Here is a 25,721-nt window from a genome sequence, read left to right on the forward strand (position 1 = left end):
ACAGCAACTTCCCTGCTTGGTTATTTATTGTTCCTGTTGCCTCAAGCAGGTTAACCCCCCCACCCCCCACCCCCCAGTGACAGGCACCTACAGACACAGCCCTGAAAACATCATCACCTTCCCACCCTGCTGCCAGTTCCACCTCCTAGGACCCAGGGAAAGCACTGAGAGCAAAACCACATCGTGGTTGATGAGGCTGAGCTTACCACAACCCCACAACCCCCCCCTCTTGACTTCTTCCTTCAGGAGACAAGGAGCTTCTCAGCCCCAACTGTCCCTTGCTGCCTGGAAGTCATCCTCCCTTGGAATTAAAACTTGATTCAACCTTATAGGATCATGGAATGGCAGGAGATGGAAAGGAGCTCTGGAGATCAGCCAGCCCAAAGCCCCCAGCTCCTCAGGGCTCCCACAGCACCCTGCCCAGCAGCACAGGGACCAGGGGGGGGTGGGAGCTCTCCACACCAGGAGACTCCACAACCTCTCTGGGCAGCCTGCTCCAGGCCTCCAGCACCCTCACACTGAAGAATTTTCTCCTTCAGCTCAGATGGAACCTTCTGGGTCTCAATTTGTGCTCCTTGCCCCTTGTCCTGTGGCTGAGCACCACTGAGAAGAGCTCAGCCCTATCTTCATCAACTCCACCCTCCAGATATTGATCAGCATTGCTCAGCTCCCCTCTGGGGCTGCTCTGCTGCAGGCTCTCAGCCCCAGGGCTCTCAGACTTTGCTCCTCCCAGAGCTGCTCCTCAGCACCTTCCCAGCCTCCTCTGGACTCTCTCCAGTAGTTTCCTGCCTCTCTTGAACTGGGGAGCTCAGAACTGGACACAAAACTCCTCACTGTGCTCCCTGGGGGTGGAGCTGGGACAATGAATATTCATCTTCCTGAGCTTTTAAATACCAGGGTAGATTTGATGGTCTGCAGATAAGCTGAGGGAACAGCCAGCAGCTAATCCCTTGTTTGCCCAGCAGTGCAGGCATGAAGATCCCCTGTTTACCATCACCCCAGCCAACCTCCTCTGTTTATCCATCAATAGCAGGCATCTGGGAGAGCTGCAGCCTGGCACAGCTCTGCCCTGGACTCAGCAGGTTACCTTCCCATAATGTCAAACATGCTGTAGTGAGGATAATTAGCCATGAGTAGCAGATTTGATTTGTACAGTTTTGTTTCCCAGAGAAGGTAATTTGTTGCTTGGTGAGCTGGGTACATCATCCTCGATGAGATAAACATCCTGAGAGGTGCTGGAATTTGGTGGGATGAAGGAAATAGATGTAAAAGACAGGGGGAATGAGAGGGAGTTCATGAGGTTAAAAGAGGCTGATTCCAAGAGACAGGGAGGCTGCTTTGGGCTAACTTGGGTTCTGTTAACAACTAAAGCATTCCTCACCCTCTGCTCTGCCCTGGTGAGAGCACAGCTGGAGGAGTGGGGCTGGTTCTGGGCTCCCCAGTTCCAGAGAGACAGAGAACCGCTGGAGAGAGTCCAGGGGAGGCTGCAGAGCTGCTGAGGGGCCTGGAGCAGCTCTGGGAGCAGCAGAGGCTGAGAGCCCTGGGGCTGAGAGCCTGCAGCACAGCAGCCCCAGAGGGCAGCTGAGCAATGCTCAGCAAGAGCTGAAGGAGCTGTGGGGGGCAAGAGGCTGGGGCCAGGCTCTGCTGAGTGGTGCCCAGGGACAGCACAAGGGGCAACTGGCGCTGGGAATACTGCAGCTGGGGTGGTGCTGAGGAGCTCTGTGAGTCCCTCACAGCCAGCAATCTCCCTTTAGCACTTCCTGCTCCTGCCCTGGAGCGGTCAGGGCCTGGCAGAGGCTGCCCAGGGAGGTGGTGGAGTCCCCATCCATGGAGGTGTGCAAGAAACCTGGGGCCATGGCACCTGGGGCCATGGTGGGGTTGGGTTGAAGGTTGGAGTGGAGGATCTTGGAAGTCTCTCCCAACTGAAACAATTCCATGATTGTGTGAATGATGAAGCAACCAAACCATTTTGTGATTCATATTTTGTGTAAGGGGGAAAAAAAGAGAAGACAAAAGGGGGGTGGGAAAAGGGTTATTGATTTCCTTGCTGGAGAAAAGAGAGAGAAGAGTGCAGGGAATCTGCCATATAGATATTGTTAATTGTTCTCTGCTGGTTCTGCTTCCCTGGAGAGCTTTATTAACAATCCCCTTGGCAGGGTGCAGCAGGATGAAGTAGGCAGAGCACAGGCACTGAAACTGCTCTGGAGGGAAGGAAGATGCAGAGGAAAGTTCTGGAAGGGCACTGGGAATGTTCTTCACTGAGTGGATGAAAGAACAAAGCCCCTGAGCAGCAAGCAGTGGCTGCAAGATCAGCCAGGACAGGAAAGCACAGCCCTGCCTTCCCTTGCACCCAAGGAAGAACTGTGGCAGTCCATCCCCTGGAGGGTTTGTTCAGTCCCAGTTGGATGCCAGCTGGAAATAACAAAAGGGAGTTTGAGGAGGAGAAAATAAAGTGAAATGGTTTGGACAGCCCTGGCTGGAGAGTTGGGCACCAGGGCAGCAGATGTTGCCTTCTCATCCATGCAAGGTTTGACACCAGGCAGCTGGGTGTCACTCCAGGCTGGGGCTGCAGAGCCCTGTGGAGAAGGGCCTGGGGGGGCTGGGGGGGTGTAAAGCTGGGCAGCAGCTGGCACTGTGCACTGCCAGCCCAGCCCCAGCCCTCTCCTGGGCTGCTCCCCAGCAGTGTGGGCAGCAGGGGCAGGGAGGGGATTCTGCCCCTCTGCTGTGCTCTGCTCTGCTCAGACCTCCCCTGCACTGCTGGGGCAGCTCTGGGCTCCTCAGCACAGCACAGGCAGGGAGCTGCTGGAGCAGGGCCAGGGCAGGGCACAGCAGTGCTGGCAGGGCTGGAAGCCCTCTGCTGTGAGGCCAGGCTGGGAGAGTTGGCCCTGGGCAGCCTGCAGAGGAGAAGGCTCCAGGGAGAGCTTCTGGTGGCCTTGCAGTGCTTCAAGAGGACAATCAGGAAGCTGGGGACAGACTCCAGAGCAGTTTGCACTCCAAGAGGGAGATTGAGAGTGGAGAGAAGGGAGAAAGGTTTGAGGCTGAGGGTGGGGAGAGCCTGGCCCAGGCTGCCCAGAGAGCTGGGAGCTGCTCCCTGGCTGGCAGCAGTGCAGGGCAGGGTGGCTGGGGCTGGGAGCAGCCTGCCCCTGGCTGGGGGCTGGGAGCAGCCTGCCCCTGGCTGGGGCTGTCCCTGCTGGCTGCAGGGGGTTGCACTGGATGCCCTTTCAAGGTCCCTTCCACCCAAATCATCCTGGATTCTGTGATATTATGGTTCCATGACTCTCTGGGCGCTGTGAGCTGCTTCCTGAGCTGCCTTTGCCACTGCAGCCCTTGGGTGTGCTCAGCCCTGCTGGTGTTGGAGGCTCACACAGCAGCTCAGGGCCAGGTCACCTCCTTGGGCTTGGGACTGGGTTGGGTTTTTCTCTCATGTCCTTACCCTATAGAAAACCAAAGCAGGGGTAGGACACACAGAAGCAGAAAGAACCCCCAGCAAGCCATGCTGCTCTCAAAAGCCTGGGAGCTGATGAGTATTGATTAGGTCAAGGTGACCTATTCCAACACAATGCTGCTCTCCTGGTCTCCCATTCAAAACAGCTCTGGTAAATAAGATTAATAGAACCAATTTGCTGCTCCCCAAGTGAGGTTGTAATACAGCTCCACAGCACTGGGTTCACATTGGCAACACAAATTAATAGCCACTAAAGCACCATGCCAGCACAGGGAGGAATTTCCAGGGCAGTGTGCAGCCTCCAGGGCCTTCATTGACGCCGAGGTCTCAGCTGACAGGGAGTGACAATGCCCTGCAGGATCTAAGGAGCTGGCACAGACCTCTCTCCTACCTTTCTTTTTGCCCTCCCCACAGTTCCCTGTGCTCCAGGTGCCCTTTGGCTTCTTCTTGAGAAGGGGAGCCCAGACCTGGCCCCACTCCTCCAGCTGTGAGCTCAGTGGGGCAGAGCAGAGGAGCAGGAGATCCTCCCTTGCCTTGCTGGCCACCCTCTGCCTCATGCACCTCAGGATCCTTTTGCCCTGCTGTGTTCCAGGGGCACTTAGCATCTCCTGGCTGAAACTATCCAGCTCCACAGTACTGAGCCTCTCTGAACCACACTACTGAACCTCTCTGAACCACACTACTGAGCCTCTCTGCTTTCCAGGCTGTGTCTGCCCTCGGACATTCTCCACCGAGCTGCCCTTTGCCTGTCTTGCTGAGAGCTGGAGGCACAGCGGTGGGGCAGCAGCCAGGCCAAGCTGCTGCTGGGTTTTGTCCCTCTCTGACACTTTAACCCCAAGGGCTCCAAGCCACAAGGCCCAGGCACCTCCCCAGGCTGCCGGCACTCGGCACTGTGCTAATCTGGGTACTTACAGGCTGCTGCTTTCATTTGTTTCCCATTTCCTCCCAGCTCCAGGAGCTCCATTAAGAGGTTGGGAAACTATTTAAACAGCTCAAAGAAATTATCAGCCTTGCCTGCTCTCAATCACCTGCAAATTCCTTTGCCTCTTGAAGAGTGCAGAGGTTTTTTTTCCTCCTCTACCTGTCAGGCTGGGTGTAATGAATGCTGTCCTCCTGCTCTCCCAGCTGCCACGTTCCTTCCTTCCTTCCCCCCTCTCTCCGTGCCACCACTGCCTTTGCAAGTTTGGAGGAGATGATTATTCTGCTAAAAAGCAACCCCCCCCCCCCCCAAAAAAGAAGTGAGAACAGGAACTCAGCTGCAGCTTGGCTCAGAAGCTGCTGCAGGATATGCTGAGAAGGGATCTGAACTCAGAGGACCACAGCAGGGTTTGGTTTGCAAGAGAGGTTAAGGACCACCCAGGTCCAACCCCTCTGCCAAGGTCTCCTCCTTGCTCAAGGCCACCCTGCCTTGGAGCACTTCCAGGCTTGGAGGCTCCACAGTTTCTCTGGGCAGCCTTCCCCAGTGCCTCACAACCCTCATGGGGAAGAATTTCTTCCTACTGTCTAGGAAGAGCCCTCTGGATGGGTTCCCAAAGGCTGCCCAGGGGGAGGCTTGGGTTGGACATTGGAAGAAGCTTCTCCACTGGATGGGTTCTCAAAGGCTGCCAGGGGGAGGTTTGGGTTGGACATTGGAAGGAACTTCTCCACTGGATGGGTTCCCCAAGCCTGACCCAGGCTGCCCAGGGAGGTGGTGGAATGCCCATCCCTGGAGGTGTTTCCAAGAGGCAGAGATGCTGTGCTGAAGGCCATAGATCAGCACCATCCCTGTCCCTCTTGAGCTGGGGACCCCAGACCGTGGTCACAACACCCCAGACATGGCCTCAGGAATAGAATCATAGAATCAAGAAGGTTGGAAAAGACCTCAGAGATCACTGAGTCCAAGCTGTCACCCAACACCTCCTGACAACTAAACCATGGCTCCAAGGGCCACATCCAAGCACCTGGAAGCCCAAGGAGGGGTCCCCTGCCAACTGGCAGCAGAGGCAAGGTGCAGAAAGTCACCTGCCCTGCCCAGCCCAGGCAGCAGCTTTGGAGGCAGCAGCCCAAAATGAAGCCACAACTCTCCTGAGCTTCAGCTTGACCCAAACCCTCCTCTCATCTCCTCCTCGGCCAAAACCCTCCTGAGCTCCTCCCTGGCCCAAAGCCTCCTCAGCCATCCTCACTGAAGTTGTGTTCTGCAGAAATCTGGGGCCACTGATGAAGCTGACAGCTCCAGGTGAGACAGAGAGAGGCCCCAGCAGGCACTCCAGCACAGCTACAGCCTCCTCAGGAGGGCAGGGCAGAGGGGGAGGAGATCCTCCCTTGCCCTGCTGGCCACACTCTTCTTCATGCACCCCAGGATGCCCTTGGCCTTCTTGCCCCCAGGGGCACCTTGCTGTCCTGTGGATACCTTGCTGCCCAGCAGCACTCCAAGATCCTCCTCCAGGGAGCTGCTTCCCAGCAGGCAGAGAGCTTGCAGCAGCTGAGCCAGGAGGGGGGACAGGAAGCCTTCCTCTGCAGTGTTTGTGTTCAGCTGCTGCAAATCCAAGGGGGCAGGGAGCTGAAGTTTGGAGCTGATGCAGCTCTCCCCAGCCTGTCTGGGTTGAATTTGTTGTGTTGGGCTTGGTTCCTGGTGGCTGTTTTGTTGTTGGGGTTTTTCTTCCCTCCCCCCCCCAGCAAAAAATGGATCTTGGGGGTTTATTTTTAATAGGGATGCTAAAAGATTCAGAGCAGAGACCTTGTTCCTTTCTGAACCCCACAACAAAGAAGCTCCTTGGGGCACTCCCTGCTCCATTCATCTGTCCCACAGACACCAAAGGCAATGGGAAGGAGGGAAGGAAGGGAGGAGGGGGGGGTGGGGGAGTGGGGAGAGGGAGGGCTGCAGCCATTTATAGCCCTGGGGATGGAACAGGAAAATCTGTTGCCAGGAGCAGCCTTTCCCCTTCTGTTTTCTGGGTTTCCAATATGTTCTCTGTGTGCTTCCAAGCAAAACACTCCCAGACATGTCTGCCAGCAAGAAGCAGAGCTGAAGGAGGAGTGCTTTGGGGTTTTTTTTTCCTCATGTGGTGATCTTACATCATGGAGAGGGAGATGGCAACCCCCAAAGGCAAACTGAGACTCACAGAGTGCTGGGATGGCTCAGGTTGGGAAGGGGCCTCAGAGATCATCTACTCCACCCCCCCTGCCTTGGGCAGGGAGTCCTCTCAACAAGGAGCTGGTGAACAGTTTCATGGGGGGAAAAACAACCCAACAACAAAAAGGACATCAAAGCCCTGTGGTTGTCAGCCTGCTCTGCCTTGCTCTGAGCTCCTGAAGTGCTGTTTGGTTTGCTGCCTGGTTGCAGAGACCCCCAGAGACCTGTGCAGAGGGTGGCTCAGGTTGGAAGGGAGCTCAGAGCTCATCCATTCCAACCTGCCCATGGCAGGGGCAGGGACATCTCTCAGCTGGATTTGGTTGCACAAAGCCTCATCCAGCCTGGCCCTGGACCCCCCCAGGCAGGAGGCAGCCACAGCCTCCCTGGGCAGCCTGGGCCAGAGGCTCAGCTCCCTCCTGCTGGAGAGCTTCTTCCTCACCTCCACTCTGACCCTGCTCTGCCTCAGCTCCAAACCCTTCCCCCTTGTCCTGGCTCCAGACCCCCTCAGGAGAAGTCTCTCTGCAGCCTCCCTGCAGGATCCCTTCAGCTCCTGGCAGCAGCTCTGAGGTCCCCTTGAAAGCTTGGAAGTGACTCCACTGCTGCTGTGGGGACTGAGTGAACCATTCCTGACTCCCAGGCAGGTCCTGCCCAGCCCTCACCACAGCTCTCCCTAGAGAGGGAGCAGCAGCTGGCTGAGGCTCACAGAAGCCCAGGCAGGGGGAGGGGGTTGGAAGGGACCTGTGGAGGTGGAGTGATTGCCCACTGGAATGGGCTGCCCGGGGAGGTGGTGGAGTCACCATCACTGGAGGTGTTCAGGAGGAGACTTGAGGGGGTGCTGGGTGCCATGGGTTAGTTGTTTAGGTGGTGTTGGATTGGTTGATGGGTTGGACACGATGATCTTGAAGGTCTCTTCCAACCTGCTCTATTCTATGTATGTTCTATCTCCAGTCCAGCCCCCAAGGGCCTTGCTGTGAGCTCTGCAGCCTGGCAGCTTTTCATTCACCAGAGGATTTCCTGTGCCACACTTTCTGCTCTGTCCCCTGATGGAGGAAGCTGGTGGTGACCCCTGGCAGCCCCAGGCTTGGAGTGGCTGCAGAGCCTTCCTGCAGCACTTCAGGTGCCACTCACCAAAGGGGGCAGCAGGTTTGGCTGCTGCTCCACGCCTGGACCTGTTTTCATCTCCCATAGCCCCAGGTGACATCACAGGAGGCTCTGCTCTGCCTCTCAGAAATCGAACAGCCACTTCTCTCCTGGATTCCCTCGGGGAGCAGTGAGGGAAATTGTTTTCCTGCCCTGCAAACCACTCCTGAAAGTTTCCCTTCCCCAGCTGAGGTGCTTTGGGCTCTTTGTGTTGCCTTGTTGCTTGTTTGCTGCCCTGAAAGCAATAGATTCCATTTTGCTCTGCCCATTTCAAAGCACTTGGATCGGTATCAAGGTTGAGTTCTGAGCTCCTCTCTTCCCCTTGCGAAATGAGAAGTGCTCTGCAGCTTCATGTGCTGGCAGTGCAGGAGGCTTTTCATAGCAGCCTCTCCACATCAGGCTGGGCACCTCCCCTTCTGAAAGGGAAACATTTGCTTGGAAGTCTTGCAGCCTTTCCTTCTACTTAACCTCCCCCTGGCAGGAGAGCCGAGAGCCATTGAGTCAGAATGGGTTGGGTTGGGAGGGAGCTCAAAGCTCAGCCAGCTCCAGCCCCCTGCCACGGGCAGGGACCCCTCCCACCAGCCCAGGCTGCTCCAGGCCTCATCCAGCCTGGCCCTGAACACCTCCAGAGATGGAGAATCCACAACCCCCCTGGGCAACCTGCCCCAGGCTCTCCCCACCCTGACTGCCAGGGATTCCTTCCTGATCTCCAGTCTCAGTCTGCCCTGCTCAAGTCTAACTCCAGTGAGGCTTTCCCTTTGCACCTCAACATTTTCCAGCTCATTGAGACACCTCAAAGGATTTTCTGCTTCACCTCACACCCTGATTTTCCTCTTCCCCTGCTCCAGCTTCTCCTGTCTTTAATTCCTCTGTGACTCTTGGACTTACTTCTCCTCCTGGGAAACCTGCTGGGTGGCAAGGGTCAGCAGCACCCCGGATGTCATAGAATCATGGAGTGGTTTGGGTTAGAAAAGGCCTCTGAGCTCACCCAGTCCACCAGCAACCCAACCCCCCCATGGCCACCAAACCTTGGCCCCAGCTGCCATGGCCACAGGGTTCTTGCACACCTCCAAGGGCTGGGGACTCCACCACCTCCCTGGGCAGCCTCTGCCAGTCCCTGACCACTCCTGCAGCACAGAAATTGTTCCTCCTCTCCAACCCAACCCTCCCCTGGTGCAATTTCAGGCCACTCACTCCAGCAAGGATGCTGAGAGGCTGGAGCAGGTCCTGAGAAGGGCAACAGAGCTGGGGAAGGGGCTGGGTGTGTGCAGCCTGGAGAAGAGGAGGCTGAGGGAGACCTCATAGCTCCCTGAGAGGAGGCTGCAGCCAGGTGTGGCTTAGTCTCTTCCCCCTAGGATCAAGAGACAGGAGGAGAGGAAATGGCCTGAAATTGCTCCAGGGGAGGGTGAGGTTGGAGCCTCCTCCCAGGGAGCTGCAGAGAGCAATGAGGTCTCCCTCAGCCTCCTCTGCTCCAGGCTGCACACCCCCAGCCCCCTCAGCTGCTCCTCCCTCAGCCTCCTCTGCTCCAGGCTGCAGCCCCCCAGCCCCCTCAGCTGCTTCTCCCTCAGCCTCCTCTGCTCCAGGCTGCAGCCCCCCAGCCCCCTCAGCTGCTCCTCCCCAGACCCTTCCCCCTCTCCAGCTGGGGCTGCCCCTGCTGCCTGCAGAGAGCTTGGGACCAGCTGACCTTGGCCGATCGCCTCTGTTGGCAGAGGAAGAAGAGAGCAAACCCCCAGCATCCAAACGGGGTCGGGAGGAGGCAAAAGCAATCGAGTGAAGCCGACCTGGGAGGTTTGACTGAAGGCTTGGGGGAGAGGCACACTTTCAGCAGCCACTCTCTGAGCCCGGAGCAGGCAGCAGCAGCACCATTAGCATCATGAATAAAACATCTTCTCCGATGCAAAAGCTTAAGGGGGGGTGGGGTGAGGGGTGAGGGGTGGGGGATTGGGGGGAAAGCCTCTTTCGGAGCGCAGAGCTGGCAGGTAGCGAGGCAGGGCAGTGGCAGGGCCGGGCTGGGGCCGCTCCAGGCTTCAGCCATCAAAACCATTTGTGGGTTCCCAAGAATTCGGAAGGGGGAGGGGGGTGGGGGGATGGGAGAGAGAGAGAATAAAGACTCCAAGTGTCCAATTCAGCCACACCTGCCAGGAGCTCCGTGCATGAGGAGGTCTCCAGAGCATGCAGCACACGACAAGCCTTACATAAACGCCCTACATCAGCCCAGCGCTCACTGTCTGATCTTCCCAAATCCAACAGAATTATTTATAGCCCTGGATGAAATATTCATGGGGCAGTGGCCACTGCAGCCAGTGGCTCCCAGTCATTCAGCCTAGAGAAATGGAACTTTGGGGTTGGGGTTGATGGGGGAGGGTGTGGGGGGCTTGGGGCTGGGCTGGGGTTGGGGTGGGGTTTATTTTTTTGCCTCTCTCTCATTATGTTGATAATTTAGGTCAGGCAAGAGGCAATGATCTCATTTGGCTGGAAAAGCCTCTGGGGAGTTGTTGGCAAGGGGCAGGGCTGGGCTGGGCACCCCCTGAGGGCCAGAGGCTCCCCAGGAGCCTCTCTGCACTCCCAGAGGGAAGAAGGGAGAGAGGCTGCTGGGCTGGGAGAGGAACTCAAGCAGCTGGGCTGGGGAGAAGAACAATGCCATGGGCTGGAGACACAGAGACACAAAGCAAGAGCCAAGCCCAGCCCTGAGGGCAAGGAGGGCACCACTGGCACCACTGGTGCTGGGGGCAGGCACTGGGCAAGGCCCAGCCTGGGCTCAGCACCAGCTGGGAACCAGAGGCAGGAGCTGGATGGAGGAGCACAGGGCTGGGGCTGGAAGGCAGCAGGGACAGAGTGCTGCTGGCACAGCAGCCAGGGAAAGAGAGGCTTGGCCCTGGGCAGCCCTCAGCTGGCTCCTGAAGATGCCCTGCAGGGGCTGCAGTCCCTTGGGGGGCACTTGAGGCTCCCCTGTGCTGGCTGCTGCTCCCCACAGCTGCCACCTCTGCCCTCCTGCCCCCCAAGGGGTGGCACAAGCTGTGGCAGTGCCCTTGGGGTGGCCAGCAGCAAGTGTGAGGCAGAGGCTTTGTGCAGCCCAGGCCTTGGCAGGAGCTCTGCCCTGAGCTTCTCCCTGCTAGGAGCAGCCCCTGGCTGTGCCAAGCTGCCCTGAGCTTCAGCAAGGAGCTCCCTGAGCAGAGCCTGGGCTGGGCAGTGCCAGCCCCTGAGCAGAGCCTGAGCTGGGCAGTGCCAGCCCCTCAGCAGAGCCTGAGCTGGGCAGTGCCTGAGCAGAGCCTGAGCTGGGCAGTGCCAGCCCCTGAGCAGAGCCTGAGCAGGGCAGGGCAGTGCCAGCCCTGAGCAGAGCCTGAGCTGGGCAGCCCCTGAGCAGAGCCTGAGCTGGGCAGTGCCAGCCCTCAGCAGAGCCTGAGCTGGGCAGTCCCTGAGCAGAGCCTGAGCTGGGCAGTGCCAGCCCCTGAGCAGAGCCTGAGCTGGGCAGTGCCAGCCCCTGAGCAGAGCCTGAGCTGGGCAGTGCCAGCCCTCAGCAGAGCCTGAGCTGGGCAGTGCCAGCCCCTGAGCAGAGCCTGAGCTGGGCAGTGCCAGCCCCTGAGCAGAGCCTGAGCTGGGCAGTGCCAGCCCTGAGCAGAGCCTGAGCTGGGCAGTGCCAGCCCCTGAGCAGAGCCTGAGCTGGGCAGTGCCAGCCCTGAGCAGAGCCTGAGCTGGGCAGTGCCAGCCCCTCAGCAGAGCCTGAGCTGGGCAGTGCCAGCCCTGAGCAGAGCCTGAGCTGGGCAGCGCCAGCCTTGAGCAGAGCCTGAGCAGGGCAGTGCCAGCCCTCAGCAGAGCCTGAGCTGGGCAGTGCCAGCCCTGAGCAGAGCCTGAGCTGGGCAGTGCCAGCCCCTGAGCAGAGCCTGAGCTGGGCAGTGCCAGCCCTCAGCAGTACTAACAAGGGCATCATAAATTCCTTGCAGCAGGTACTTTGTAGGAAGCACAACATCCAACAAGCCAACCCCAAGCCCAAAATCAATAGCAGCATTTCCACTGCAGCCTGGATGAAGCCTCACAAATGATCTCTCTAATTACAAGAGCTCTGCCCCTCTCCAGGGCTGCTGCTACAGGACAGCATCCTGAGCAGGGGCTGTTTCCTATGGCCACCAGGCAGGGAAGCAAACCCTGCCCCATCCCCCTCCCACTGCCTGCAGCAGCCCTGGAAATTCCCTTTTTGGTTTAAAACCCTTTGAAGGACGAAGAGAAAGGCAGAGGAGCAGCAGGAGAGATGCAGGGAGGGAGTGCTGCAAGCTCAAGTCTCAGACTGCTGGAGGTGTTTGGCTTGGAGGAGACCTCTCTGACCAAGCCCAGCCCCCAGCCCAACACCCCCATGGCCACTAAACCCTGGCCCCAGGGCCATGGCCACACAGGTCCTGCAATCACAGCACTGCTTTGCTTGGGAGAGACCTTGGAGCCAAACCTTCCTGAGCCCCTGCAGGGATGGTGACCCCAGCACCTCCCTGGGCAGCCTGGCCCAGTGCTTTCAGGCCATCAGGGCTGCCTCTGACTTCAGTCAGATTTGCCTCTAGCTGCAGTCAGGTTCCCTGGCTGAGGAAGGATTCCCTTTCTTTCCCCTCCCCCTGTCTTTCATACCTTACAGTTTTGGGCTCCTTTTGGGTTATTTTGGGGTTTTTTTTTGCTTTCTGGGTGGTTTTTTTCCCCCCTGACTGCAGTGATCATCTCCAGCTCCAGAGAATAAAGCCAGAGAAGACCTGGGAGGAAGAGTGGAAGGGCAGAGCAAAGCCCACTGCAGCACATCCCTTTGTCTGGGTGCAGGCATGCAAGGTGCCTACAGCTACCCAGAGACTTCTGTAGGGTGTCCTACAAGGCAGAATTTTCCCCAGGAGGTCCTGGACTACCATTTGGACTCCAAAGAGTTGTGGGTTTGTCACCAGCAGATGTCATAGAAAGCTCTCCATTGGCAGCAGCCAGCGGGAGCTGCCTCCAGCCCCTCTCTCTCCTCTCCTCTCCAACTCCTTTCTCTTCCTGGACAAGAAACAACTCTGGAGTTAATTGAATGTCATTCAGCCTGCTGAGCTGCCCGGGAAAGAAGCAAGGAAATGGAAGTGTCTGCAAGCATCTGAAGCTCTCCACAGCCCAGCTGGCCCCCAGGAAAAGCAACCCTGGCCTGACACAGCCCAGCCGAGGCTGGCAGCAGAAGGCAGATCCCTCCCTGTCAGTATCCTGCCCGGCAGAGCTCAGCACCACTCTTCCTCCCCTTGGTTTCCCCAGCTCATGACTGCCCTGCAAGTGAGGCCAGCCCCCCAAACCACATCTCAGCACCCCTCACACCTCCTCTCTCTCCTGCTGCTGGTCACTAGCAGTTTGCTGGGGCTGGGCACAGCTTGCTGGGGCTGGGCACAGCTTGCTGGGGCTGGGCACAGCTTGCTGGGAGCAGGGTTGCCCAGGGCAGGACACACAGGAACCCATCCAGGGGGGGCTTGGAAATCTCCAGAGAAGGAGACCACATCCCAGACCACATCCCAAAGTGCCATGGCCACACATGGGGTGCTTGGGTAAAGCACAGAGACCCCAGCATGGTGAGGGTGGGAAGGGAGCTCTGGAGATCCCCCAGCCCAAGCCCCCTGCCCCAGCAGGGCTCCCACAGCACCCTGCCCAGCAGCACAGTGCCCAGGGGGGGTTGGGAGCTCTCCACACCAGGAGACTCCACAACCTCTCTGGGCAGCCTGCTCCAGGCCTCCAGCACCCTCACAACAAACAACTTTCTCCTCCTGCTCAGGTGGAGCCTCCTGGGTGCCAGTCTGTGCCCCCTGCCCCTTCTGCTGTCCCTGGCCACCCCTGAGCAGAGCCTGGCCCCAGCCTCTTGCCCCCCAGCCTTCAGATGTTTCATAGAGTCACAGAACCATAGAATTGATTGGGTTGGGACAGATCTATAAGGTCATTGAGTCCAACCATCCACCCAACCCCACCATGGCCATCAAAGCCTGGCCCCAGCTGCTGTGGCCACAGCATTCCTGCACACCTCCAGGGATGAGGACTCCACCACCTCCCAGGGCAGCCTCTGCCAGTCCCTCACCACTCTTGCAGCAAAGAAATTCCTCTTCATCTCCAACCTCACCCTCCCCTGGCTCAATTTCAGGCCACTTCCTCACCTGCTCCTCCAGAGGAGAGCCCAACCCCACCTCGCTGCAGCCTCCTTTCAGGGAGCTGCACAGAGCAGTGAGGTCTAACAGGATCCCTTCTGGGGCTGCTCTTCTCCAGGCTGCACAGCCCCAGGGCTCTCATCCTGTCCTCCTCACACAGCTGTTCCAGTCCTTCCTCATCCTCACAGCCTGCATTAGACTCTCTCCAGCCTGTCCCTGTCCCTCTTGCAGCAGGCAGCCCAGACCTGGCCACAACACTCCGGCTGTGGGCTCAGCAGAGCAGAGGCAGGCAGGGGAACCTCTGCAGCCCCAAGCCTCCTAGGCCACTTCAGACTCACCTCTGACTCTGTCCCACACAAATCCCTGCTCCCAGACTTGCCCTGCCCAGCGTGTCTCCCAGCAGGGTGGCTCCCAGCCACGTTCCTCATGTCCCTGCTCTCTCCTGGCTGGTGTTGCCTTCCTCCTCCTGCATGTTTTATGCAGCTGTATCCATAATTAAAGAGCAGCATTTGCTGCACAGTGGAGTCCTGAAAGGTTCTGCATCTCAGGCAGCAGCAGGCTGTGATGGATCAAGAGCAGGATGCCTTTGCTTCACCTTCTGAAAGCCATTTGCACCTGAGGATCAGAGCAGCCTCCCCTAAATGTCAGGTCCTGGAGGGAGAAGGATGCCCAAAGCCCCTCTTGTTGACTCCAGGTCGTCATTACCCTGCTCAATAATGCATCTCTGCTGGGTAATTGAAAGGCAGCAGTGTGCCCAGGGAGCAGGTGTGCTTCTCCCAGCCCTACCAAATAATTTAGGCTGCCACACAACATTTTGACAGCCCCTCTAGATGTGAGTCTGTGTCTGGGGGGGTGTGTGTGCCTGTCTGACAGGCAGGAATTCTCCTCCAAGACAAAAGGCTCTGGGAGATGTGCAATAAGGAAGGACATCAAAGGCTCTCACAAGCCCAAGGAGGTCAAGCTGAGACCAGAGATGTGACAGTAAGCATCAGATCTCAGTTGTTTAACCACAAAGCAAGGGGAGGGGAGGGGTGGGATGGGTGTCCTCTCCTGCTCTGACTTCCCAGCCTCCACCAGGCAAACACTCGGGAGCTGAAAGTGCCTCGTTAAGAAGGCACTGAGGGGCTGGGCTTGATGCAGCTTGCCTGCAGCTCTGGGCTCCTCACCTCTTGAACCTCTGAGAGGGTGAGCAGAAAGGGCTTCAAGGAATAGGATGAGAGGGGAAAGGGCCTCAGGTTGCACCAGGGGGAGTTTAGATTGGGTATTAGGGACAACTTCTGTCCTGCAGGAGTGGTCAGGGGTTGAACAGGCTGCAGGGGAGCTTTAGGTTGGAGATGAGGAACAATTTCTGTCCTGCAGGAGTGGTCATGGGTTGGCACAGGCTGCCCAGGGAGGTGGTGGAATCCCCATCCCTGGAGGGATGGTGCTGAGGGCCATGGCTCAGTGGGGAGCTGGCAGTGCTGGGGTAAGGGTTGGACCTGATCAGCTTAAAGATCTTTTCCAACCCCAGCAATTCAGTGAAATCAATGAAACTGAGGGCTCAGCAAAAGCCAGGGGACAGTGAGTGCCCTGCTGGGAAACACTGCAAAAGGTTCTCAGACAATCCCAGAGCTGGCAGGGCTGGAAGGGAGCTCAGGGCTCAGCCAGCCCCAACCCCCTGCCATGGGCAGGGACACCTCACACCACAGCAGGTTGCTCACAGCCACCTCCAGCCTGGCTGCAAACACCTCCAGGCAGGAGGCTTCCACCACCTCCCTGGGCAGCCTGTGCCAGGCTCTCACCACCCTCCTGGCCAACAACTTCTTCCTCACAGCCAATCTCAATCTCCCCACTTCTAGCTCTGCTCCATCCCCCCCAGTCCTATCCCTCCCTCACACCCTCACAAGTCCCTCCCCAGCTTTCCTGCAGCCCCCTGCAGATCCTGGAAGGCCACAAGGAGGTCTCCTGGGAGCCTTCTCCTCTCCAGCCTGCACAACCCCAACTCCCTCAGGCTGTGCTCACAGCAGAGCAGCTCCAGCCCTCTGCTCCTCCTCCTGGCCCTGCTCTGGACACCTTCCAGCCCCTCCAGATCCTTCCTGGCACAGAGGCTCCAGAGCTGGCCCCAGAGCTGCAGCTGTGTTGTGAGCAGAGTGGAGCAGAGGGGCAGAATCCCCTCCCTGGGGCTCTCCTTTGGAGTACCAGGAGGTAGAGCTGAGTGTGCCCCAGAGCCAGCACCGCTCTTCACAGCACCAAGCTGCAGGTGCCAGAGCAGAACAAGGTTTCCTCAGAGGTGCTGGCCCGAAGCAGCACACAACAGACTCTGAGCTCTGTGCCAGGAAGCTTTTCCCTTCCCACAGTTCAGTAATGACCACCAGAAAAAAGCAAACACAAATGTGCCAAGGAGCCCCCAAGGAAATAACAGCACACAAAGTGCTGCTGCAGATCAGGAGAGAGCTTTGTTGTTTACAGGCAGATAAAAAAGAGCAGATTTGATGAGGCTCGTTGCAAAGGAGAGACCCAAACACAATCACTGCAGAGATTGAGCTCTCAATTCCCTTCCAATCCACCCTGACCTCTGTCCCTGCTGCTCGCACACAGCCGGGGCAGCTGGATTAAAGGAGAGGCCCTGCACGGTAAAGCAGCACTTCCAGCAGCTTAACAGCTCCATCTCAGCTCCACTGCCTGCTGCCCTGCAGTGCCTGAAGGGCCTGGGGAGGGATTCCTCATCCAGCTCCGCTGAATTCCCAGGCAAATGATTAAGCTGGAGGTGGGAGCCTGGTTACCAGTCCAGAATCAACGTGGGGCCAGGAGTGGAAAGCAGTTCCCACCCCAAAGCAGCTCATGGAAAGAAGTCAGGCATGACACAGGACACAAAATCAGACACAGGTGCCAAGGCAGTTCCCTGGAGGGAGCATTGGCAGCATTCTGTGTGGGGCACACTGGGACAAGCTTCAGTCACACTTCAGGGCATTCTTTACCTCTGTTTGAAACCTCTCTGAGTCATCAGCTGAGCTCTTCCCCTTCTCCATCTACAGATCCACAGAATTCCAGCTTGGTGGGGTTGAAAGGGACCCCTAGAGATCACCCAGCCCAAGCCCCTGCTCCAGCAGGGCTCCCACAGCAGCACAACACGGATCAGGGGGGGTTGGGAGCTCTCCACACCAGGAGACTCCACAACCTCTCTGGGCAGCCTGCTCCAGGCCTCCAGCACCCTCACAGCAAACAACTTTCTCCTCCTGCTCAGGTGGAACCTCCTGAGCTCCAGTCTGTGCCCCCTGCCCCTTGTGCTGTCCCTGGGCACCACTGAGCAGAGCCTGGCCCCAGCCTCCTGCCCCCCACAGCTCCTTCAGCTCTTGCTGAGCATTGCTCAGCTGCCCTCTGGGGCTGCTCTGCTGCAGGCTCTCAGCCCCAGGGCTCTCAGCCTCTGCTGCTCCCAGAGCTGCTCCAGGCCCCTCAGCAGCTTTCAGCCTCCCCTGGACTCTCTCCAGCAGTTCCTCTTGGACTGGGGAGCCCAGAGCTGGCCCCAGACCTCCAGCTGGGACTTTACCAGGGCAGAGTAGAGGGGGGTGGGGAACCTCCCTCCTCTGTTTTGTTTGCAAGAGGAAAGAGCTTGAAACAGTTAAGAGTTCTGCATGGAGTTCACTCTCCTTCAGCAGAGTAAACCCAGCCCCGGAGCTGGGCTGCTCCTGCCGCAGCTTTCCCGAGCAGCTCCCTGGCCCTCTCCAACTGGGGAGCCCAGACCTGGCCCCAGACCTCCAGACATGGCCTCACCGGGACAGAGGAGGAAGGAAGCAGAACCTCCCTCAGCCTGCTGGCCACACTCCTCCTCATGCAGTGCCCCAGCAGATGAAGTGGAAGTGGGAGAGGAGGCAGAAGAGGCTGAGCAGAGCGGGGCTGAGCACAGGGCGAGGCTGCCGGCTCCGCCCGCAGCCGGCTGCCGCTCCTGCCCCCCGGGGCGCTCCTGCCAGGGCTGCTCCCGCAGCTCCGAGGAAAGGTGATGAGTCAGTTCCTCTATCTTGATCAAATTCCTCGGGAACTGCAAGAGCAGCAGAATGCACTTTTATCTGCGGGGAAAGGCAGAGAAATAGAGGGCAGAGATTAGACTCGAAGGACAGCAGCAGCACACTCCAAAAGCTGAGATTCTCATTAAGCCAGAAAGGAACAGGGGGGAGAAAAAGGAAGAAGGGGAAAAAAAACCCCAGTGACAAATGTGCTGTGCCGTGGGGGGGTCATGGAGGAGGCCAAAGGAAAGGTTCATTATGCACAGGACATTCACAGCCCTCTCCAGCACTAAGTCTGGGCTCTTCCAGGAAAGACAATTGAAAGGGGGAGGGGGAAGAGCCTGAGGAAGGCTTGAGCAGAGGGGGGAGGCTGCTCCCCAGCACGCTGGGCAGGCTTCAACCATCAAATCATTAGGAATGAGGTGGATCATGCCATGAAATAGAAGCATGCCACTGTTAAACAACATTATGATACTTCATGGTGTGAAAGGAGGGGGTGAAAAAAGAGAGGGAATAAAAGAGGGGAATCAGTGGCTTGTGAAGGTTCTGCTTCTCTCTATTAAATAGCAGGATGGAGTTACCTGATGGAGGGGAGAGAGAACCTCCTGCTTCAATAGTTTTCCTAATTTACTCAATCCCTTAGAACTCACTGGGAAGCTGAAAACCTCTCCTGAAGTTTAGAGACAGAGGAGAGTCTCAGGCAGATAAAACCCCAGGGAGGCTGTGGCTGCCTCCTCCCTGGAGGTGTCCAAGGCCAGGCTCAAAGCCACAGAGATGTGGTGCAGAGGTTTAGTGGGGCCCTGGCAGTGCTGGGGTTAAGGCTTGGACTCTGTGATCTTAAAGGTCTAAAGGGAGGGGATTCTGCCCCTCTGCTCCACTCTGCTCAGACCCCATCTGGAGCTCTGGGGCCAGTTCTGGAGCCTCTGTGCCAGGAAGGATCTGGAGGGGCTGGAAGGTGTCCAGAGCAGGGCCAGGAGGAGGAGCAGAGGGCTGGAGCTGCTCTGCTGTGAGCACAGCCTGAGGGAGTTGGGGTTGTGCAGGCTGGAGAGGAGAAGGCTCCCAGGAGACCTCATTGTGGCCTTCCAGGAGCTGCAGGGGGCTGCAGGAAAGCTGGGGAGGGACTTGTGAGGGTGTGAGGGAGGGATAGGAGTGGGGGGGATGGAGCAGAACTAGAAGTGGGGAGATTGAGATTGGCTGTGAGGAAGAAGTTGTTGGCCAGGAGGGTGGTGAGAGCCTGGCACAGGCTGCCCAGGGAGGTGGTGGAAGCCTCCTGCCTGGAGGTGTTTGCAGCCAGGCTGGAGGTGGCTGTGAGCAACCTGCTGTGGTGTGAGGTGTCCCTGCCCATGGCAGGGGGTTGGAGCTGGCTGAGCCCTGAGCTCCCTTCCAGCCCTGCCAACCCCATGACTCTCACACCCCAAAGGATTCTGTGTCTCTCTGGTTGCTTTGGTTTTTCTCTGTGCCTGAAGTGTGGCACTTTTGCAACCTGCCATTTGTGGGGATGCTGAAGCACTCTTTTAATGATCTCCCATCTACTTTTTGGAGCTGAACTTCCTGCAGCCTCCTGGAACTGACAAACTGGACCATTTCAATTCATTTCACAAACATGGGCTCCTGCAGCACTGATGGGAAAGACTCCAAAGGCTTTTCATTTAGATAACTTGGCCACGGCCAGAGAGGTTATTTCAGCTTATCCCAACCATCACAACCTCTCAGCTCTGTGGGCCAGGGCTGGGGCTGCACCTCAGAAGAGCTTCTGGAGTGTCAGCAAGTCTAAATCTGGTGTCTGCTGGGGCATGGCAAATGGGGGGTGAGGGGGATGAATTATCTGCTGCCAGAGCCTTCAAATTTGCTGTAATTCCCTAACTGTTCACAGGTTCCTCCAGAGCTTTGGTCAGGACACACTCTGAGGCAGGTTGTGTATCACTGTCTCACCAAACAGGTGAGGAAACCAAAGCAGGCTTCATGAGGTCCTAAGCAACAGCAAATGGAGTCTGGAGCAGCTCTGGGAGGAGCAGAGGCTGAGAGCCCTGGGGCTGAGAGCCTGCAGCAGAGCAGCCCCAGAGGGGAGCTGAGCAATGCTCAGCAAGAGCTGAAGGAGCTGTGGGGGGCAAGAGGCTGGGGCCAGGCTCTGCCCAGTGGGTAGGGGCAAGAGGCACAAACTGGAACCCAGGAGGTTCCATCTGAACAGGCTTGGCCCTGGGCATCCCTCAGCTGGCTCCTGAAGATGCCCTGCAGGGGCTGCAATCCCTTGGGGGGGCACTTGAGGCTCCCCTGTGCTGCCTGCTGCTCCCCACAGCTGCCACCTCTGCCTTCCTGCCCCCCAAGGGGTGGCACAAGCTGTGGCAGTGCCCTTGGGGTGGCCAGCAGCAAGCCTGAGGCAGAGGCTTTGTGCAGCCCAGGCCTTGGCAGGAGCTCTGCCCTGAGCTTCTCCCTGCTAGGAGCAGCCCCTGGCTGTGCCAAGCTGCCCTGAGCTTCAGCAAGGAGCTCCCTGAGCAGAGCCTGAGTTGGGCAGTGGCAGCCCCTGAGCAGAGGCTGAGCTGGGCAGTGCCAACCCCTGAGCAGAGCCTGAGCTGGGCAGTGGCAGCCCCTGAGCAGAGCCTGAGCTGGGCAGTGCCAGCCCTGAGCAGAGCCTGAGCTGGGCAGCGCCAGCCCCTGAGCAGAGCCTGAGCTGGGCAGTGCCAGCCCTGAGCAGAGCCTGAGCTGGGCAGTGCCAGCCCCTGAGCAGAGCCTGAGCTGGGCAGCCCCTGAGCAGCCCCAGCCCTGCTCTGCCTCCCAGCAGGACATTACAAATGTTTCACCTTCAAGCAAACAAACAAAGCAAGCAACAACCCCAAGAACCCCACAGAGATACAAAGAAGCTAAGCCAGGCAGCAAACAGAACCCAACCAACCCCAGGAGGTCTCCCAGAACCAAACCAAACCCCAGAGCCAGGGCAGGTGGAGAGCCTGCAGACTTCTACCTCCACACAGCTTCGTTTGGAGCCCTCACAGCACAGCCTCTGGAGCCATCAAGGCTCAGCTCTGAGCCACCAGTGGTTGCCATATCATTAGCATCATAGTACCAGTCAGGGTTGGAAGGGACCACAAGGATCAGCCAGTTCCAACCCCCCTGCCATGGGCAGGGACACCCCACACTAGATCAGCCTGGCCAGAGCCTCATCCAGCCTGGCCTTAAACACCTCCAGGGACAGGGCCCCAACCACCTCCCTGGACAACCCATTCCAGGGCTTCACCACTCTCATGGGGAAGAACTTCCTCCTCACCTCCAGCCTGAATCTCCCCACCTCCAGCTTCATTCCATTCCCCCTGGTCCTATCACTACCTGCCCATGGCACGACCTCTGGTGCACTTCAGGCTTCTCCCCGTCCTTGCCCACCCAACAGCAGTCCCTGGCCACAAGAGGCTGAGGAGCTGGCAGAGGACATCAGGTAGATGTTTCTAGCCTGTCTCTAATCCCAGGATTAACAGCAGGCACTTAGGCAGCTGCAGAAGAGGAGGATCAGTGCAGTGAGGGAAGATCCAGCGGAGCCCAGGCAGGAATCATTTTCCACCCAACTGGTAGGGACCTGACTTAAAGAGCCATTAGCAGCCCTGCAGAGCCGAGCTGGGAGCTGCCTGCCTTTCATTTCCCAGCACATTGAGGAGCATTAGCTGGGACAGTGGTGAGCACTAAGGAACCATCCAAGCACCTGCTGCAGCAACACTTCATCAAAAATCAATTATTCCATAACCACTGATTAATAGAACCCACTTGCACTCCCGGGAGCCTCTCAGCCTCTCTGCTAACTCAATAAGCTGGGGAGAAGAACCAGGAGGAGAAATAAACTGAAGTAAAATGAGGGGGAAAAAAAAATAAAATGAGAAAATAATAAAATGTGGAAAAAATAAAAGGGGAAAAAAATTAAATGAGAAAAATAAAAGGGGAAAAAATAAAAGGGGGAAATAAAAGGGGGGAAATAAAAGGGGGGAAATAAAAGGGGGAAAATAAAAGGGGGAAAAATAAAAGGGGAAAAATAAAAGGGGGAAAATAAAAGAGGAAAAAATAAAAGGGGGGAAATAAAAGGGGGAAAATAAAAGGGGAAAAATAAAAGGGGAAAAATAAAAGGGGAAAAATAAAATGAGGAAAAAATGAAAAAATAAAATAAGAAAAAAAAATGAGAAAAAATGAAATAAAAAAATAAAAAAGAAAAAATAAGAAAAATAATAACAATAAATAAGAAATAGCTGAAAATAAGAGAAAGAAAATAAGAAAAAGAAAATAAGAGAAAGAAAATAAGGAAAAGAAAAAGAAATAATAAAATAAGAAAAATAAAATAAAACGAGAAAAATAAAACAAGAAAAATAAAACGAAAAATGAAATAAAAAATAGGAAAAAATAAGAAAAATAAATAAGAAATAAATAACTGAAATAAAATAAGAAAAATAAAATAAGAAAAAGAAAAAAGAAAAATAAATAAAAGAAAAAGAAAAAATAAAATAAGAAAAAATAAAATTAAAAAAGAAAAAAAGAAGAAAAAAAGGAAAAATAAATAAAATAGATAAAAAAATAAAATAGGTAAAACGAAAGAGTAAACTAAACTGAAGTGTGCCCAGGAGAATGGTTCACAGCCTGGCAGCTGCAGGGCAGGCCCACGGGGAGGAGGCCTTCACTGGACAGTGATGCTTCCCTCCGGGGATGCTTCCCTCCTGGGATGCTTCCATTGCTTCCCTCCAGGGATGCTTCCCTCCGGGGATGCTTCCATTGCTTCCCTCCAGGGATGCTTCCCTCCTGGGATGCTTCCATTGCTTCCCTCCTGGGATGCTTCCCTCCTGGGATGCTTCCATTGCTTCCCTCCGGGGATGCTTCCCTCCTGCACTCCCTCTTTCCACATCAGCATTATAAAGGTGGACTACAGGGAAGCTGGGAAGGGGCAGAGCAGCCTGAAGGGCTCCAGGAGAGCTGGGGAGGGACTTGGGACAAGGGCTGGGACTGCCAGGATGAGGAACAATGGCTTGGAGCTGGGAGAGAGGAAACAGAGTGGAGAGGAGGAGGAGGAGGAGATTGTTGGCAGTGAGGGTGGGGAGAGCCTGGCACAGGCTGCCCAGGGAGGCTGTGGATGCTCCTTGGAGGTGCTCAAGGCCAGGCTGGATGAGACTTGAGCTGTTGGGAGGTGTCCCAGCTGTGGAGTAGATGATCTTTAAGGTCCCTTCCAAGCCAAAGCACTCCATGATTCTTGTCATGGAAGAGTGGGCTGAAGAGAGGAGAGAGAGGGCTGAAGAGAGGAGAGAGAGGGCTGAAGAGAGGAGAGAGAGGGCTGAAGAGAGGAGGTGACCCAGCAAGGGCTGGGTGGCAGGGGGGTTGTGAAGGCACAAGGTCGCTGCTCCATGGGTGCACAAGCAGCCAGCCAATACCTTGCAGCCTCTGCACTCTTCCTGTCCAGTTCCAGCTGCAGTCACTCCACCCTGACAGCAGCCCTGGGTATTAACCCAGTTTCTGCAGGCAACCAGGGAGAGAAATGCATCCAACAAAGGGATTAAAACTTCCCTGAGACTAATTCCTGCCTTTTGCTCCACGTTCAGGCCACAATTCTCTCTTAGAGGTGCTCTCTTTGCTCAGCTAAATCACAGCAGTTATATTTCATTCTGGGATGTCTTCTTCTGGCTTTTCTTTCTCCCTCCCCCTCAAGTTGTTCTTTTTTCAAGCCAGGTCTCAGGTCTGCTTCATGTCCTGAGCAGAGATGGAAGGTTGCCTTCGAATGCCACCCTTCAGCAGTGTCCCCACTGCAGTGCCTCCTCTCCCTCTCTATGTTCTTCCCAACAAGGCCACTCACTGCCAGAACAAAGAGAGGCAACTACAGCAAAGGTTGACTTAGGAGTGCCAAAAATTTCCTCCCTTGGGCTCCTCAGTTCAATACCTGCAGGGAGCTGCTGGAGAGAGTCCAGGGGAGGCTGCAAGGATGCTGAGGGGCCTGGAGCAGCTCTGGGAGCAGCAAAGGCTGAGAGCCCTGGGGCTGAGAGCCTGTAGCAGAGCAGCCCCAGAGGGGAGCTGAGCAATGCTCAGCAAGAGCTGAAGGAGCTGTGGGGGGCAAGAAGCTGGGGCTAAATTCTTCCCAGTGCCCATCCAGTCCAAACCCCCTGCAGCCAGCAGGCACATCCTCCAGCAGAATAGGTTGCTCACAGCCTTCTCCAGCCTCACCTTGAAGATCTCCTGGGATGAAGCCTCAAGCACCTCCCTGGGCAGCCTGCTGCAGTGTTCCAGCAGCCTCCTGGTGCAGAGCTTGTTCCTCACATCCAACATGAATCTGCTCTGCTCTCTTTTCAAACCATTGCCCCTCATCCTCTCACTGCTTGCACACAGGGACAGCACAAGGGGCACAAACTGCAACCCAGGAGGTTCCATCTGAAGAGGAAGAGAAAGTTGTTTGTTGTGAGGGTGCTGGAGGCCTTGGAGCAGGCTGCCCAGAGAGGTTGTGGAGTCTCCTGGTGTGGAGAGCTTCCAACCCCCCCTGGGCACTGTGCTGCTGGGCAGGGTGCTGTGGGAGCCCTGCTGGGGCAGGGGGGGCTTGGACTGGAGGATCTGCAGTGGGATCTGCAGACCTTGTGTGACATCTGACAGCTCTGCTCTTCACTGTGCACACACAAACAGCCTAAAAGGATGAGTGCTGTGGCTCTGCAGTAACCTCCAGAGAGCCAAAGCAGGGTTCTTACTAGGGGAAAACTTAAAATCTTCCTTTGAAGTCTCTGATTCAGCATCAAGAAGCAGCACTCAGCCCTGAAGTTCCCTTAGCTCACAGTTTGGTCCTAGATGTCTATTTTTAAAGCCAGTTTGGGCTCACATTAATAATACTTAGCTTCAGTTTGAACACCTTCCTTGTGGGCAGTGGCAGTCACCTTCCAAAGGGAAGGAGCTCCTCATGTGTGATGGGAAACCCAAGCAAACCATTTCTTGCTGTTCCCAAGCAGCAGTGTGGAGATCAGTGGCACTGCCCCGGCAGCTGAGAACACACAGCTGTGCCTCTCCAAACCCACACCAAGGCCCCCAGGCCTTTAGTCTGGTGGCTTTGGGTTCCACAGCACAGACACTTCCCCACACAACCCAGGAGCTGTGCAGCTACCTGCAAGCCAGAACCTTCCCGAGGCCAACCGAGCAAGAAGCTACCTTCTCCCAAGGCAGCCTACACCTCTGAGTGCAGAGCATGGTTGGGCTTGGATGATCCTGAAGGACTCTTCCAGCCAAACCAATTCCATGGCTCTATGATTCCCTTGCCCACTTGCAGTAAAATTTGAAAGACAAAGGACACAACTGGGACTGCAAAACCCCAGCAGCCTGCAGCTGTTCTCTCCACATGCTGGAAGCTTCCCCCCATCTCCTTTCTACTCCACTCACTCAGCTTTGCTCTCCCTTGCTTCCAAGGCCAAATGGAGAATGAACAACCCCATGTCAGAGCAGGGTTGGATGTGGTGATCATAAAGGTCTGTTTCCAACCCAAACAATTCCATGACTCCCTGCTCTCAGCTCCATCCCTTTTACTTTAGCAGTAAGATAGGAAAGACAAAAGACACAACTGGGACTGCAAAACCCCAGCAGCCTGCAGCTGTTCTCTCCACATGCTGGAAGCTTCCCCCATCTCCTTTCTACTCCACTCACTCAGCTTGGCTCTCCCGTGCTTCCAAGGCCAAATGGAGAAGGAGCAACCCCACAGCAGAAGAGCAGCACAGAAGCAGGTAGGAGCTGCAACACATCCATCTGGCTGCCAGCACGAAGAGCCACCTTGCACCACTTCCATCCAAGGGCTGCTGCTGCTCAGCCAAGTGCTGGGAATGCTGGCAGGGTGCAGACAGACACCTTCAGTCTCCCAGGAGTGGTTCCAAAGGGAGGAGCTGGTATAAAAACCCAGATTGATGAGAGCGGAGCAGGACTGGGGCAGGGGAGTGGAGTCCTGC

The sequence above is a fragment of the Melanerpes formicivorus genome, unplaced genomic scaffold, assembly GCF_026170545.1.
Source record: "Melanerpes formicivorus ecotype bairdi unplaced genomic scaffold, bMelFor1.0.p_v2 SCAF_38, whole genome shotgun sequence".
In the NCBI taxonomy this organism is placed as follows: domain Eukaryota; kingdom Metazoa; phylum Chordata; class Aves; order Piciformes; family Picidae; genus Melanerpes; species Melanerpes formicivorus.